The following is a 19204-nucleotide window of genomic DNA, read 5'->3' as shown; positions in this document are numbered from 1 at the left end:
AGTGACTGCTGTTTTAATTCTGTACTTTTGACCATGATATTCTTTTCAAGCTCTTTGGGAAAATATTTTTATACAAATATATAAATTATTTCTACATAAAATATCCATCCTTTTAATAAAACTATATTATATGATTTTGCCTGTAATTTACTTTAATGTGACCAAAAGAAAAAAAGTAGAGAAAATACTGTAGAATTATTCTTGGGGCTCTGTTCTGGCCTCTTTTTTCTAGTCACATACCCACCCAAGAAAACTTAGAGAATAACTTAGAGCAAGAAACACACATTGCCATTAATATCCCCTTCTAGAGACTGGCTTTTATATCTGGTATTGACTATAAAACTTTAAACTAATAGATAATTAAGTAGGCAGGTGGATGGGAAGATGGATGTCAGACAATATCCACTAGATGGATGAATTTTACATTTGTCAGCAAGGACAGTCTAACCAATAGAAGAAGGAATAAAGGCACTGGTGGGAGGGATGTGAACTGTTCTTTAGGGAAGGATTCTTAATATATCTCTCAAGATGCCCATTTTCCTCTTGTATTATTGATAGACTTGTCTATGATATCTCAATTTTAATAGTTTTATGATGTCAAAACTTTTTAATGATAGAGTCATAGCAAAAACAGTAGTTTCTCTAATCATATGTTGCTCAACCATTCCTTAATGTAAATTTAAAGTGTGTAGTTTATACCATTTTAATAATGTAGTATACTGTGCCAAGCTATAAAACTAGAAGTCTTATAATTAAGATTAATTATGTACTTTAAAATATTACATCCTTGCTTATTTAATTATTTTTAAAATATCAAGTCAAAATTTCAAGAATAAATGATAAAATCGGAGTTTATAATTCTTGTCACTATTTTTAAAAAAGTCAGTGATCATTTATTAAATAAACCACGAGATTAAAACTCTATCAAATCAGTAGCAAACTGCTGCTTTGCATTTACTGGTATTATCCAGTTGATAGATTTTTGCTAATTTTATTGGTAAAACATGTTTGCCACCTTTTGAGGCTAATTTACGTCAATGCAGATATTTTAAAGTATTTCCCGTACAAGGTTGAATCAGCAAACCCTTTTCTAGGATTGAAGAGTTTACTTATGGACCTTCCATAAATTCTTCAGTTCATACAATGTGAATATTAGCACTTCAAAGTATCCCTGCCTTTTGATGTAATTTGTATCCTCACCCTCACCCCTATCAACTCCATGATGAGTCCATAAGAAGGCACAAGAAAGAAGTTCACTTTTAGTTCTGTGTCTTTGGGTATGATCTCAAGAGTTGATATTCTGTGAGAAAAATCTGAGCACTTAGTTTTGTTATAATAAAGTGGAGAATATATTATATGGTTCTTCTAGTACTTTTAATTTAGTGATTAATTGAAGATATACTCTTTCTTTCCTAAAATATGAATAATGATACTCTTGCTTTTTCCTGACTGACTTTGAGAACACTTCTTATTATAATAATGTCTTTATATGTACAATAAAATTAAATGTGGACTAAGTAACAGGCTACTCTGAGTTATGGAACTATATATCTTTCATGGAATCCTAGAGATATCATAAAACATAAAAACATGCTTTATTTTTATATACCCACTATGACACACGATTAAATTATAGCTCAATAATTCAAGTTTCTGGCTCTTGTATCATTTATACAACATGCAATTATCAGATTTATTTTCTACATGGTTTTGGCCTTTTTTTCTAATTTTATGAATGTAATAAACCACTGTTTTGTATAGGGAGACCCTACAACTATATACTAGAATATAAAATTACTACTCATCTTCTAGAATTTACAAGGCACATAAAATAAATATGTATCATGGGAAAGACTGAGTTTGGTTGATAGACTAAAAAAGATAACTTGAATTCAAGGCTATCCAAATATTTTAAATAACTTCATTCACATTACATCCCACTGGATGCTTTGGGTTAGCTCTAAAACAGTAAAAACAACAAAACAAAAACCCTCACATTATGTTTAATGTATTAATGGATCCCACTGTAAAATATTATTTTCTCTGAGAGTATACAACACACACTCACACACACACACACACACACATACACACACACGCAAACTAAAAATTGAAATGCCGTCATTTAGGAACCTCTGGGGATATTTATTAGCTGAGTTACTCTCTGATGATTGCATGCTTTCTAGGGGAAAAAGTTGAAGAAAAGAAAAAAATGTATAAGGCTACTTCAGACAAAAAGTTTATTTAGGACTCATTTACACCAAGTCAATATGAATCAATTGTAGAACTTAGTATAAACTTAACCTGCTATCCTGAGTGCTTAAGGGAAAAGAAAAAAGATCTAGGAAAAAAATAATTTTTTAGCTTCCTAGAATTGTCAAAAATGCATTCATAAAATTTTTAAAAATCTTATAGGCAAATAAACGGATGCGTTTATTTTTGCCCACTTATTTATCAGAAGTCTAACATCAAGGATTTACTAAATCTCTATGTAAATTGATTCAATCATCATTAAAATAGCTATAAATAATCTCTATACCACATGACTTGTACGTTCATTAATCCAAATCCACAAACATTTTGGTATTAATAGTCCTCATGAAATGTGTTTCGTAAATGCACTGTTTTGTGGGTGTTATGTTCCCATGCCTTTTCCACATTAAAATTACCTCTATCAAAATTAAGAATTTCAGTTCTTTAGTAAGTACCATTGAGAGACTGAAACCACCCAAGTACTAAAATCAATAACAAAAGATGGAACTACCACCAACAGATCCAAATTAGACAAAGTCCTAGGGGAAAAAAAAAAAACACTTCAGAAAAAGATGATAGCCACACAAAAATGCATTCACTGTAGTTGTTCAGGGTATCACCAATTAAAACCACAATGAGATACCTAATGTATCATATTGGAGGGAGAATATATCAGATGTTAGAAACTATGAGAAAAAAAGAAACATCTCAGTCTTCTGGAGAATATATAAATTGGTATAAAATAGGCCAACAGTATCCACTATTGCTAAAACTATGCATAAATTGTGACCAATAATCCATGCATAAGCTATTACCCAACAACAACAACAACAACAACAACAACAACAACAAAAAAAAAAATATATATATATATATATATATATATATATATATATATATATATTATTTAAAAACTCCTGTCTTGAAAGGTTTATATTAGCAGTATTAATTATAATTAAAATAGAAAGTCACAATCACATCAGTATAATGAATGAGTACATAATGACATCACAATGAAATATTATGACAAGAAAAAGAAATTTTAACAATATCCATCCAAACTGCATGAATTTCAATATGCTATATAAAAGTGAAAAAGAAAATCATGCACAGAAGTATATACCATATATGGCTGAAATTTTATAAAATTCAAAACATACAAAATTTGATTTTTAGAATCTAAGATTTGGGGTATTTTGAAAATGGGTGATTACATAGTAAATGTAAGGAGGCTTTTGTAATCATTGTTAATAAATATGTATTATCAGGTTGTGGAAAGTAGTTTTGCTTTATGTTTAGGATTTGTGCATGGTTCTGTTTCCATATCATATAACAAATGTGTATAGAACAATTTTAATAAATGAAAAGAAATCAAAGTGGATAATTACTCATCCAATATAAGGGTATATTAAACATGCATAGTAATTTTAAGGATATGATAATGGCAGAGAAATAGACAAATAGACATGGAAAAAACATGGAGCCCCAAGAACAATTACATTTTCTTAAGCAGGTTTATAAGAATTCATGCACAAAAGTACACAGTAAAAATAATAGTTACTGCTGACTCTAGAAAGTTTAATCCAATAATGTATAGTTCAGGATAAAAAAATGTATTAGTTATACATTAACAGATAGAGGGGGAAGTGAAATAAAAGCAATGCCAAAACACTGAAATCCTTAAGAATGTATCCAAATGGTTTTCCTAATATTGTCTTTGGAATTGCTTTCCATTCAAAAATCCAGACTAGATTTACTATTTTGGCACTTGGAAAACAAAAACTTTGGTATCAGTTATCAGTAGTTTTTAATAAAAATTAATAACACATAATTTATGCTTACTCTACCCTTATTTCCACTTTTAAACACATCATCTTAAGATTCACTCACTTATTCTTCTGTAATCTTAGATTTAAATTTGGGTTTTAGGACTTAAGATTTTTTTTATTAGTTTTAATTAATTATATATGACAGTAGAATGCATTTTGACACATCATACATAATTGGAGTACAAATTCTCACTCTACTGGTTATAAGAACTTAAACTTTTTATGGGCACAAAATAATTGCATATGGTACAATATGATCCTTTTATGCATATATATGTATGTGTATATATACATATATACACATTGGGAAACAATTAAATTGATTATACATATAATTTATATATAATTATTTTATATATATATATATATATATATATATATATGCACAAAGTACACAGTAAAAATAATAGTTGTGGAAAGTAGTTATATGTATAACTACATATATATATATATATATATATATACATATATATAAAGTAGTATATATATGTATATGCATATATATATGTCACCTTAAATTTTATCATTTCTTCATAGTAAATATATTTAAATATATTTGTTCTCTTCTAGCTACTTTGCAATACTCTATGAAATTGCTGTTAACTTCATTCATGCTACTGTGCTCTACTACAGAATTCATTCTTTCTGTTTAACTGTAACATTATATCTATTGACAAAGCTCTTCCCCTTTCCTCTATTTTCTCAATCTATGGTTAGCACTATTCAACTATCAGCTTCTATGAAATCAACTTGTTTTACATTTCACATGAGTGATATCATGCAGTATTTATTTTTCTGTGCCTGACTTATTTCACTTCATATAATGTCCTCCATGTCCATCCTTGTTGTTAAAAATGACAATATTTCATCCTTTTTATAACTGTATAGTGTTCCACTGTGTATATACACCATATTTTTTATCCATTCCTCTTCTAATGAATATTTGGATTTATTTTTTATCATAGTGTTAAGAGTGCTGCAATACACATAGTAGTGCATGTCTTTTGGACAAACTGATTTCATTTCCTTTTGATATGTGCCCATAGTGAAATTTCAGGATATCAAATGATAGCTCTACTTGTTTTTTTGTTTTTTTGAGAAAACTCCATCATGTATTATTTCCCATAATACTTATACTAATATTGTATTCCCCCAAAAAATGTTTGTATTTCCCTTTCTCTGTATATTTGTCAGCAAAGTTTTTAGTTTCTGGTTTTGTTTTGTTTTTGTTTTTTTTTTTTTTTTTTTTTTGTCTTTTGATAATAGTCATTCCAATTGGATGTAGTGGTATCTCATTGTGGTTTTGATTTGCATTGTCCACATGGTTAACAATGTTGAGACCATTTGTAAGTCTTCTTTAGAAAAAATTAGCATATCTTTTAATTGGCTTATTGGGATTCTCTTTACTATAAAGTTCCTTATAAACTCTGGATATTAACTCCTTGACCATTTGCAAATATTTTCTCCCATCCTTTTTTTTTTTAAAGAGAGAGTGAGAGGAGAGAGAGAGAGAGAGAGAGAGAGAGAGAGAGAGAGAGAGAGAATTTTTAATATTTATTTTTTAGTTCTCGGCGGACGCAACATCTTTGTTGGTATGTGGTGCTGAGGATTGAACCAGGGCTGCACGCATGCCAGGCGAGCGCGCTACCGCTTGAGCCACATCCCCAGCCCTCTCCCATCCTTAAGATGGTCTTTTAGCACTCTTGATTGTTCCACTTTTTGTGGAAAAACTACATAATTCGATGGAGTCACATTTGTCAATTTTTTTCTTTGCTTTTAGGATCATTTCCAAAAATCTTTGTCTAATCCAGTGTTGTGAAGCATTTCTTCTGTGTTTTTTTTTTTTTTTTTTTTTTTTTTCAGTAATTTAATGGTTTGGGGTTTTACATTTGAGCATCAAGTCTATTCTGAGTTGATATTTATAACTGATGAGAAAGAGAGAACTACTTTCATCCTTCTGCATGTGGATATTCAGTTTTCCTAGTATCATTTACTAAAAATCTCCCTTTTCCTCATTGTGGATTCTTGGTTCCTTAGAAAAAATAAAAACAGTTGGCTGAAAAAGAGAGGAGGTTATTTATGGGCTCTCTATTCTACTCCACTGGTCTGTGTGCCTTTTTTATTTTTTTAATATCAATACCACATTGTTTTCATTACCATAGCTTTATGCATTGATGATTAAAAGTGAGATGTATCTTGCAATTTGCTCCTAGTTTTGGACACAGTCACTAAAGTGATTTAAAATAAAACTTGAATCATATATATGAGCTTGTATTTACAAAATAAAGTATCTAAAATTTATTCAGGAAAAAGCATCCACTAAAAATCTATTCTGTATTTCACCCCAATGTAACAAAAAGTACAAATTAGTTTATTGTTATTTTAAGTGACTGGTAATTAAAAATAACAAACTGGTTTCAAACCACCTCAATTTTAAATATTGTTGAGATTTTTTTGGTAATATTACAAAAGATGGGTATGATTAAATATGTATATTTGACACTGAAACCTTTATTAGAGCCTTTAATTGCTGTAACAGTTTTCTTATTATAATAAAACATCATTCTAATGAAAGTATAAAACAATCTTTTAACAGAAATTAAATTAACAGAAACCGAGTACAATAGTAAACTGCATACAAAGTGCTATTGTTTTAATCAATAAAGATACAGAATAGTTAAATTGGCCTCAGAGAAAAGATCAATTAGAACACATTTTAATTAACATATGTTTTTCCTTTATACAGAAATATATCTAAAAATGAAAATAATCACAGTCAGGACTTGCTTAAGAAGGCAGTAGCATATTTCATTAAGCTGGTAATTTATACAATACCTAGAATTTCAATTAATTTAAAGGAAGAAAATAAGCAAGTTTTAACTAAGCTTCATTAAATCTAGTAACAATTCCAATCTTAGGATTTTCCAGGGAAATTTTGGAAAAATTAAATTGCATAAACTGGATTTATCATGGTATAGTATGAAAGTTATAATACAGTTAAGTATATATTTAAAAAAAACAGCAGATCTAGAGTGCTACTTTAAAAAAATTTTAGTATTATTTTATTCAATAATTATGATCCTTTAATTTAAAAGGAAAATGCAAAATTCTATTAATATTAACTTTTATTGTAAAACTAATGATAATGACATTCAATAGTTTTAATGAACATGTATGATACTGGAAGATCATTAAAAGCCAAATGGTTAAAATGATAATTACTGGAAAGAGCTATCCATTACTGAATTTAGAAACATTCTTTTTTTCAATAACCAGACTATAGTATCTGAGATTGGGTAAAATATATACACTTGTTCAGGAGGCAATAAACAAAAAATTCTAGAAAAAAAGAAGAGTGCAAGTAGTTTTGTAGAACATTATACATAAAGGACACTGAAATTCTGAATATGTTACCAAATGATCTCCATAAAGAAAATTGCTTTGGTATTTAGAGCAGTGCAAAAGAAAAATAGTCATATCATCACATGGTTGATCCATTTTTAAAAATAGTGAAAAGTAAACTCTTTAGAAATAAGAATGAGAATGATACAATAAAAGGATTGTATAATAATAGGAAAATGTTTCAGTCATACATTAAAAACCATAAACAAAGACCTATGCATAATGACCTTATAAGAGACACCAGAGAGCTCACTCTTCCCTCCTCATACACAGGAAAGCTCATGTGAGGACACAGCAAGGAGGAGGTCATTTGCAAACCAGTAAGGGAGCCCTTACCAGACACCAAATCAACTGGAACTTTGATCTTAGCCTTCTAGACTTCATGACTGTAAATAAATAATAAATAAAAGTCTTATGTTTAAACCACCCAGCCTGTGGCATTTTGTTAGGGTAACCAGAGCTAATACAATCAGGTACTTCAGCCTGAGAAGAATCTATGGTAAATTTCTCTAGTTAATTTTGAAATAAATTCAAAATATGAATTTTTACTGTATTAATATTTGAAAATAATGTTAAATCTCTCAAATAAAGTATATTTATTATAATATTGAATATACTGAATAATATAGTTTAATATATTTTTCACAAAAATTCAAATATAGTATTGAAATCAGCTATCACTCTGAAAAACTGCTATGTTCTAAGTTTGGAGGAAATAATCCATTTCTGCTTTCAGGAAGCTTACATTATATCTGAGTATTCAATTTAGAAGCCAGGGTTTGGAGGTAGAGAAAAGAAATCAGGGTAAAGAAAAACAAAAGATTATTTTATTTTAAAACATTTTGTTTAAATACAAAGAACTTTGAAATAGTTCCAAGTTTCATAAATTGAAGAATTTATGAAAAACTTATGTCGCAGTCTGGCTGGGCACAGAATCACGAGCCACTCAAGCAGGAACAAACTTTATTTTTGAAAATGCCGCCAATGCCCCGTACAAGTCCGGGAAGAAGCCGGTCCACCCACGTGGTGGCGTTATCCCGGAACCAGGAACAAGTTCCTCCCCCGGAATTCCCTCCTATTGTACTTCCCCAACCAATGGGAACCCTCCAGGAGTCCCGTAGCAGGAGTCCAATATCCATATGAATGCAAATCTTAACATAATCATATCATCTCAATGGCTAGCTGGCGTCATCTTACAACCAAAAGTGCCATGCATCATATTACTTGGCTGTGGCTCTTAGCAAACTTAAAGGAAAGAAGTAGCATGAAAAAAAATATGCACATTAGCATTTCTCTCACTTCAAAAAGAAGAATGGATTGAAAGGATAAACACAAGCTAGAACAAGGAGGGCTTAGAACCAGCATCATAATAAAATTTAGATAAGAAATGCTAAAGGCCTGACAACATGCAATTTTCTTTTAATAAAGACAAAGAAATTTTCACATATAATTTGTCCTAGAATTAAATTAATTAGTGTGTGCCTGAACACTCTTGAAAGTGGGGGTAAAATGAATAAATATTTCAGGCTATTATTTCAGGGAAATAACAGGAAAATTATGGAACTAAAAAATGAAAAGGATTTATTATATTTTCAATTTTGGAATCACTCATCTTAAACTATTAAATATAAAAGTAGACACATAATTACATAAACCATTACATAATTGATACAGAGTGTTAGAACTCAGGCTAAAGAAAACTCAGGTCTACAGAAACATAACTGAGTCTCTTTTGCATAAGAATGAGCATACAGGTGATAAACATTAAATAAATCAACCCACACCATCTTCTCACAGGTGACACAAAGGAGAAAAAAAAATACCTTTTATAATATTTATTCCGCATGTATGAGGCAGTAGTCTCTGCAAAACAAATAATCCCAAAGCAGTGGTTAAAATAGCAAGCATTGTTATTCCAGTTTCTGAAGGCCTTGGATTCACATAGACCCTATGGAGATGGTTTATATCTGCTTGACAATTCTTTGGCTCAGCTGTAATCCCTGAAGGCTTGGGCAGGAATAATCTGAAATCTCATGCATTCACATGTCTGATAGATTGTCATCATGTGGAGGTTGGGGCAGGCGTGTCAGGTGTAACACCCACAGGTGGCACATAGCCTCTATATAGCCAAGCTTTCTCACAACAATATTACTGGACAAGAACATGCTACCTGAGATAAAAACAAACAGAAGAAGAGAGTTGTGTGAGAGCTCTGTTACCATCATGGCGTAGCCTTGGAAATAAAGCAACACGATTTTCTCAGTTTTAACTTTAAAAGTCCCACAAAATAAAGTTTGTTTGTTTTTTTGCCATTTGAGAAATGTTAATACACACATACACACAAACAAACACACAAGCCAATCAGTGTATGAGAAAAGATATTATGCAGGTGAGACCAGAAATGAATGCTTATCAAAAGGGAATAACAATCTTAAGGTGAGAATTAAAAGTAGTTACTTGAAAAATAAATAAAATTAATAAAAGTGACTAAGAAAAAGAAATTCCCCAAATCAGGAAAGAAATAGAGGACTTTGCTGTAGACCCCACAGTCATTTTAATTCATAATTTATAAATTTATAATTTATAAATTTTTATAAAATTTATAATTTTAAATAATAATAAAGATAAGGGTTGAAGAAAATGGATGTTTATTTTGGTCAAGTTTTCAGTTTTAAAATGAATAGGTTTGGGGTATGTACAGTACAGTGACTGATGAGAATAGATCCTTAGTGTGACCATCCATGTTAAAACATGTTAAGTATGTGAGAACTTGACTGTGGCTATCACCTCATAATGTATACAATATATCAAATCATAATGTTGTATATTTTAAGTGTGTGCAATTCTCATTTGGCAATTATGCATCTAGGAAGCTGAAAAAATAATAGAAAATAGTGTGAAAAAATTAAACCTGTGATTTTGAAAACTTAGATTAATTGAACCGATTCCCTGGAGTAAAAAAACAGCCAAAGCTCACTCAGAAGTAATAGGTGATCTGAATAGCTTCTTATCAATTAATAAAATTAAGCTTGAAGCTAAGTCCTTCCAAAGATGGAAAATAATGGCCCAGATGGCTGCACTGGGAATCAGTCCAAAAAGTTAATAAAGAAATAACACCAAATTTACAAAATCATTTCCAGGGAAAAAAAGAGAAACATATCCAAACTTATTTTAGGAAGCCAGAATTACTCTGACACCAATACCAGCAGCATCAAATGATGGTTAACTAAAGATTAGTGTGCCTCCTAAACACAGACACCTTCTTTGCAAATGTCATCAGAAGGAATCCAACAGTATGTGTAAAGGATTCCATATAGCATCTAAGTGTGTCCCAAGAGTATAAGGTACTTAACCATTATGAAATATTCTGAGGAATTTACAATGCAAATAGGCTTAAAAAGAAAGAACATTGGATTATCTCTATAAATGAAGGAAAAGCATTTGATAAAACTCAAAATCCATACACAATTAATACTCTCAGTAAGCAAGGAATAACAGGGAATCTGTATAAACCTATAAAAATCCATCAACAAAAATCCAACTGCTATTCCATACATAATGGGGAAAAACCTTATGAACAAAGATTATGTTCTGATAAACCTGTCATAAATTAAAAATACTGTGAGGGCTTCCACTTCCTTATGCCTACTTGGCACTGTACTCAAAGCTCTGGCTACTGCAATATAGAAATAAAAAGAAGGGTATGGAGATTAAAAGGGAAGTTGCTGGGTTTCTGTTCTCACAACTAAAAGGCTCAGGGGTCACTCCAGTTAAACTGGGCTGACTGGGCTGCACGAAATAACCACACAAGAGACAGAAATACCTTTTTCTTTGGGGTTGCTGTGACGGCTCCTCTGACCTTAAGGGTCTGCAGGAAAAGAGAGCCAGAGCACGCACTGACCCCTTTTATTGAGGAGAAGCTATTCAAATGAGGCAAGGGGTCAGGTTTCAGGGGGCTGAGTCTATCTTCATGATGTCCACTGTCAGCAGGTTGACTGACACCCAAGGGCACAGTAAGAGAAGGGGACCTACACAAGGCACTTCCATGGGAGTCTCTATCCTATATAGGGCAAGGGGTTATATTACAAAGGAACAGGTGAGCATAGCTTCACCCATGGCGCTGCAGCAAGACACACCCATGCAGGAGACACCAACCCTGGAACCCAAGAAGGGTGGGGAAAGCTCTGCCACATTTCTGTGACCGAGCACCTCAGCACTCAGTCACATATAAGGTTGGTCTCCCACAGAAAGTAAAACTATTTCTATTTTCATATAACATGAGTTCTTATTGAGAAAACCCAAGGGAATTTTTAAAAAATTTAAAGCATTCTAGATATAAGAAATGAGTTTAACAAAATTATAAAGTACAAGATCAATATTCAAAAATCAATTTTAATATATTTTAAATAATAAATTTTAAAGTGAAATTTAAAAGGTGTCACTTAAAAAATGAAAAAAAACATGAAATATATAGTTATTTATCTAACCAAATAGACCCAAAATCTATATGCTGATATCTTGACAATGAAAAACGATGGTGAAATAAATTTAAAATGCACAATAAAATGACAACAGTGTAACTTTTAGCATATTTAGGTATATACAAACTGATTAAAAATTTGCAAAGGATAGTAAAATATTAGAATAACCAAAACATTTTTAAAAATAAGAGAAGTTTGAGAAAACTCAGTGTTTGCCTTAAAGAATTAATATAAAGCTACCGTGATCCTGAGAGTGTAGTATTAACATGATACAGACTTATAAACCAAGGTGCTATAAACATACAGACTAAGGGAATATAGACTCCAGGAAATGATCTCCATAAATAGGGTCAACAGATATTTGAGAAAGGTGCAAGGCAAGTCAACAGTGAAATAATATTTTTAATAAAAAGTGCTCAGCATTAAAAGAGAATAAAATCATGGCATTTTTCTGGTAAATGAATGGAGTTGGAGAATATTATGCTAAGTGAAGTAAGCCAATACCAAAAAAACCAAAGGATGAATCTTTTCTTTGATATGTGGATTCTGATCCATAATGGATTAGGGAGAACATGGGAGGAATAGAGGTACTTTGGATAGTACAAAGCGGATGGAGGGGAAAAGAAGGGTCATGGGGTAGTAAAGATGGTGGAATGAGATAGACGTCATTGCCTTAGGTACATGTATGAAGACTGGAATGATGTGACTCTACTTTTTGTACAACCAGAGAAATGAAAAATTATGCTCCTTATGTGTATTATGAATTGAAATACATTCTGCTGTCATGTATACCAAATTAGAAGAAATAAATAAATCAATGTTTTAAAAGTGCTAGAAAAATTGAATATCCATATATAGCTGCTCCTTGACTTATACAGAGATTGTATCAATCTAAACCATTATACATTAAAAATATTGTAAGTTGGAAATGCATTTGATAAATCTCACCTATCATATATCATAATTTAACAACTTTGTACAATGTAGAGTATCAATTATTTACCTCCTAATATGTGATGGATTTGTTACTATGGCTTCTTGCTGCTACTCATCAAACAGTATTTTATCACATATTACTAACCAAGGAAAATATTAAAATTCAATTTTCTACTGACTTAGCACTATCTAAAAGTCACAAAACCCAAGTCAAACCCAGGTGTAATGGAAAATGCCTGTGATCCCAGTGACCCTGGAAACTGTGCAAGAGGATTCCAAGTTTGAGACCAGCCTCAGCAACTTAGTGAGGCCCAAAGCAATTTAGACCTTATCTCAAAATTAAAAGAAAAAACTAAATGGATTGGGGATATAACAGTGTTAAAGCATCTCTGGTTCAATCTCTAGTACCAAAAAAAAAAAAAAAAAAAAAAAAAGCCAAACAATCCTACAATCCTAAATCAGAGTACTTACACAAGTACTAAGTACTTTAGTTTTGATCCACACATCACATAATTACAAATATTATCTAAAACCGGATCCTAGATCTAAATATAAATCACAAGTTTACAAAACTTCTAAAAAGAATAACTAAAGCAATCCTTAGCAAGAAGAGTAAAGCAGGAGGCATCACAATACAGACCTTAAACTATATTATAGACTGATAGTAACAAAAACAGAATGGAATTGGCACCAAAAATAGACATGTGGACCAATGGTTCAGAATAGAAGACATAGAGACAAATCCACATAAACACAATTATCTCATACTAAATAAAGTTGCCAAAAAAAATACATTGGAGAAAAAGTAGCCTATTCAACAGATGGTGCTGGGAAAACTGGAAATCCATACACATGTATTAAAATGAAATTAAACCTCTCTCTCTCACCCAGCACAAATATCAACTCAAAGTGGAGTAAAGACTTAGGCACTAGAACAGAGATCTTGTGCCTAATAGAAGGAAAAATAAGACCAAATCTCCACCGTGTCAGCTTAGGAACCGACTTTCTTAATAGGACTCCTAAAGAACAAGAAGTAAAATCAATAATAAATAAATGGGATGGGCTCAAACTCAAAAGCTTCTTCTCAGCAAAGGAAGCAATCAATAATGTGGGAAGAGAGTCTACAGAATGGGATAAAATTTTTACTACTTGCACATCAGATAGAGCACTAATCTCCAGGATGTATAAAGAACTCAAAAAACTTAACACGAAAAACAAATCCCAAATAACCCAATCAATAAATGGGCTAAGGAATTGAACAGGCACTTCACAGAAGAAGAAATACAACTGATCAACAAACATAAAAAAAAATGCTCATCATCTCTAACAATCAAAGAAGTGCAAGTCAAATTATTATAAGATTTTATCTCACTCTAGTCAAAATGGCAATTATCAAGAATTCAAGCAACAATAAATGTTGGCCAGGATGTGGGGAAAAGATACATTCATACATTGTTAGTGGGACTGCAAAATGGTGCAACCACTCTGGAAAGCAGTATGGAGATTCCTCAGAAAATTTGGAATGGAACTATCATTAGGCCCAGCTATCCCACTCTTTGGTTTATACCAAAGAACTTAATGCCCAGCATACTACAGTGATGCAGCCACATCAATGTTTATAGCAACTCAATTCATAATAGCTAAACTATGGAACCAACCTAAATGCCCTTCCATAGATGAATAGATAAAGAAAATGTGTTATATATACACAATGAACTATTAGCCTTAAAGAAGAATGAAATCATGGCATTCTCAGTAAATGGATGGAACTGCAAATCATCATGTTAAGTGAAATAGGACAAACCCCCAAACAAAAGGCTGAATGTTTTTTTCTGATAAGAGGATGTGGATCCATAATGGGAGAGGGGCAAGAAAGATCTGTGGATTGCTCAGAGCAGAGTTACGGTTTGGGAGAGGGCGTGGGTATGAGAAGAATAGTGGAATGAGACAGACATTATTACACTATATACCTGCATGATTAAACTACCTGTGTGACTCTGCATTATGTTCAGCCAGTGGGAGAAGTTGTGCTCCATTGGTGTACAATGTGTCAAAATGCATTCTACTGTTATATAAGTAATTAGAACAAATTTAAAAATTAAAAAGAAAATTAAAAAAGATATTGGATAAAATTTTATGACTTTGGGTTAAATACATATTTCTTAGGTACAAAAAATACCACACATTCTCATAAAATATTATGACATCAAAATTAAGAAGTTATGTTCTATGAGAGCCACTAAGAGTATAAAAAGACAAGCTATAAATATATAAGTACTTACCAATGGACTTCTATCTAGAATGTCCAAAGGACTCTCAATACTAATATTAAACAAAAATATAAAACTCACTTTTGACAAAGGGACAAAGTACTGATGAGAAGTCATAACCATAGAAATTCTCATAACTTGCTGGTGGGGATGCAAAATAGTACAGCCACCTTATAAAACACATTATCAATTTCTCATAAAGGTAAGCATACTCTTACCATATGTCTCAGTAATTGTACCTATAGGTATTTTTCCAAAAGAATTGAAAATTTATTTGTACACTAAGACTATTAGAAATGTTTATAGCTCCTAATGAGGATGAACCCCAAATGCAAACTGCTATTTGAAATAAGTCAGACTCAATAGATTTTATATTGTATGATTCTATTTATGTGGAATTTTGAAAATGTATAACTAAGAACAGATCAGTGATCCCCAGAATCTTGACACAGGAGAAAGTGGAAAGTAAAAGAGGTGCAAGAGAACTTTTTCAGGTAATGGCACTATTGTATATATTGATATTGATAGTGGTTACATGACAGCATGACCTTACCCAAATTCATAAAACTGTAACATGGAAGGTGTTAATTTTATTCTATGTATTATAACATAGTAAAAATGCAAAGTTAGTAGTATCCAAGCAGTATAATTTAAATAATATAAATATGTTTTTTTAAAAAAATAATTGCATTGCATTTAAGTCAAATACTTGTCGTTCTCCACTAATTACCAAAAAATTGTTATATTTGTATGATACCATTTATTTAGGGTATTATTATTATTATTATTATTATTATTATTATTATTATTAATTTGTTTTCCTATTGCTGTTGTTATTTACTCCAAACACAGTGGTTTAAAACAACTCTATTTATTAATTCACAGTAATATAGATAAGATATTCAGCATATCTTCAATGGATTCTCTTCTGAAATCAAAATATTGGTGATATGCTCTGGATGGCATGGAGGGTAAAATGCACTTCCATGTTCATTTGTTTGTCTACAGAATTCATTTTCTTACAGTTTCAAAACTGTAGTTTTGTGTATCTCATCAACTCATACGACTGATAAAAAACCGTTTTGGGGAAAATACCCCATTGTGGTAGAAAGAATTTCAAGAGGATCCCTGCCATTATCTCCACCCCAAATCTTGCAGCTGGTAATGCTTTTTTGGCAAAAGAAAATGTGTAAATATAATTAAGATCCCTAATGTTTTGATCCTAAAATGAGATTTATCTTCCTTGTCCTTATCCTAATCAGGTGAGGCCTTTAACACACATGCTTTTTCTGGCTGGAAGCAGAGAGGAAGGCAGAAATGGCAAATATGGGAAATCTGCTTCTTGTTGCTGCTTTGAAATGGAAGGGGGTCACATACTGAAGACTGAGAGTGACTTCTGAGAACTAACTAACTAACTTCTGGCCCTGTTTGTTTTCTTCTCTTCTGTACCCTAATGTTTCCACTTGGAAAGCACCTTTGTTTTTTTTTTTGTTTTTTTTTTACATTTTTTTTATTGGTTGTTCACAACATTACAAAGCTCTCGACATATTATATTTCATACATTAGATTGACATGGGTTATGAACTCCCAATTTTACCCCAAATGCAGATTGCAGAATCACGTCAGTTACACATCCACAATTTTACATAATGCCATATTAGTGACTGTTGTATTCTGCTACCTTTCCTATCCCCTACTATCCCCCCTCCCCTCCCCTCCCATCTTCTCTCTCTACCCCATCTACTGTAATTCATTTCTCTCTTTGTTTATTTTCCCATTCCCCTCACAACCTCTTATATGTAATTTTGTTTAGCAATGAGTGTCTACCTTCATTTCCATGCAATTTCCCTTTTCTCTCCCTTTCCCTCCCATCTCAAGTCTCTGTTTAATGTTACTCTTTTCTTCCTACTCTTCCTCCCTGCTCTGTTCATACTTGCTCTCATTATATCAAAGAAGACATTTGGTATCTGTTTTTTAGGGTTTGGCTAGCTTCACTAAGCATAATCTGCTCTAATGCCATCCATTTCCCTGAAAATTCTATGATTTTGTCATTTTTTATTGCTGCATAGTACTCCATTGTGTATAGATGCCACATTTTTTTTATCCATTCGTCTATTGAAGGGCATCTGGGTTGGTTCCACAGTCTAGCTATTGTGAATTGTGCTGCTATGAACATCGATGTGGCAGTGTCCCTGTAGCATGCTCTTTTAAGGTCTTCAGGGAATAGTCCGAGAAGGGCAATAGCAGGGTCAAATGGTGGTTCCATTCCCAGCTTTCCCAGGAATCTCCAAACTGCTTTCCAAATTGGCCGCACCAATTTGCAGTCCCACCAGCAATGTACAAGTGTACCCTTTTCTCCACATCCTCGCCAGCACTTGTTGTTGTTTGAATTCATAGTGGCTGCCAATCTTACTGGAGTGAGATGGTATCTTAGGGTGGTTTTGATTTGCATTTCTCTGACTGCTAGAGATGGAGAGCATTTTTTCATGTACTTGTTGATTGATTGTATATCCTCCTCTGAGAAGTGTCTGTTCAGGTCCTTGGCCCATTTGTTGATTGGGTTATTTGTTATCTTATTGTCTAGTTTTTTGAGTTCTTTGTATACTCTGGATATTAGGGCTCTATCTGAAGTGTGAGGAGTAAAAATTCGTTCCCAGGATGTAGGCTCCCTATTTACCTCTCTTATTGTTTCTTTTGCTGAAAAAAAACTTTTAAGTTTAATTAAGTCCCATTTGTTGATTCTAGTTGTTAACTCTTGTGCTATGGGTGTCCTATTAAGGAATTTGGAGCCCGACCCCACAATCTGTAGATCTGAGCCAACTTTATCTTCTATCAGACGCAGAGTTTCTGATTTGATATCAAGCTCCTTGATCCATTTTGAGTTAACTTTTGTGCATGGCGAGAGAAAGGGATTCAGTTTCATTTTGTTGCATATGGATTTCCAGTTTTCCCAACACCATTTGTTGAAGATGCTATCCTTCCTCCATTGCATGCTTATAGCCCCTTTATCAAATATAAGATAGTTGTAACTTTGTGGGTTAGTCTCTGTGTCCTCTATTTTATACCATTGGTCCACCCGCCTGTTTTGGTACCAGTACCATGCTGTTTTTGTCACTATTGCTCTGTAATATAGTTTGAAATCTGGTATCGCTATACCGCCTGATTCACTCTTTCTGCTTAGAATTGCTTTTGCTATTCTGGGTCTTTTATTTTTCCATATGAATTTCATGATTGCTTTATCTATTTCTACAAGAAATGCCGTTGGGATTTTGATTGGCATTGCATTAAATCTATAAAATAGAGGATAGTGAAGACATCGATAAATTTCTTAAGTCATATGATTTGCCCAGACTGAGTCAGGAGGATATAGACAATCTGAACAGACCAATATCAATAGATGAAATTGAAGAAGCCATCAAAAGACTACCAACCAAGAAAAGCCCAGGACCGGATGGGTATACAGCGGAGTTTTACAAAACCTTTAAAGAAGAATTAATACCAATACTTTTCAAGTTATTTCAGGAAATAGAAAAAGAGGGAGCTCTTCCAAATTCATTCTATGAGGCCAACATCACCCTGATCCCGAAACCAGACAAAGACACCTCAAAGAAAGAAAACTACAGACCAATATCTCTAATGAACCTAGATGCAAAAATCCTCAATAAAATTCTGGCGAATCGAATACAAAAACACATCAAAAAAATAGTGCACCATGATCAAGTAGGATTCATCCCGGGGATGCAAGGATGGTTCAACATACGGAAATCAATAAATGTTATTCACCACATCAATAGACTTAAAGATAAGAACCATATGATCATCTCGATAGATGCAGAGAAAGCATTCGACAAAGTACAGCATGCCTTTATGTTCAAAACATTAGAAAAACTAGGGATAACAGGAACTTACCTTGACATTGTAAAAGCTATCTATGCTAAGCCTCAGGCTAGCATCATTCTGAATGGACAAAAGTTGAAGGCATTCCCTCTAAAATCCGGAACAAGACAGGGATGCCCTCTATCTCCACTTCTAT

This window comes from Spermophilus citellus, assembly GCF_964194105.1.
Source record: "Spermophilus citellus genome assembly, chromosome: 1".
Taxonomy (NCBI): domain Eukaryota; kingdom Metazoa; phylum Chordata; class Mammalia; order Rodentia; family Sciuridae; genus Spermophilus; species Spermophilus citellus.
This window is presented reverse-complemented; position numbering follows the sequence as displayed.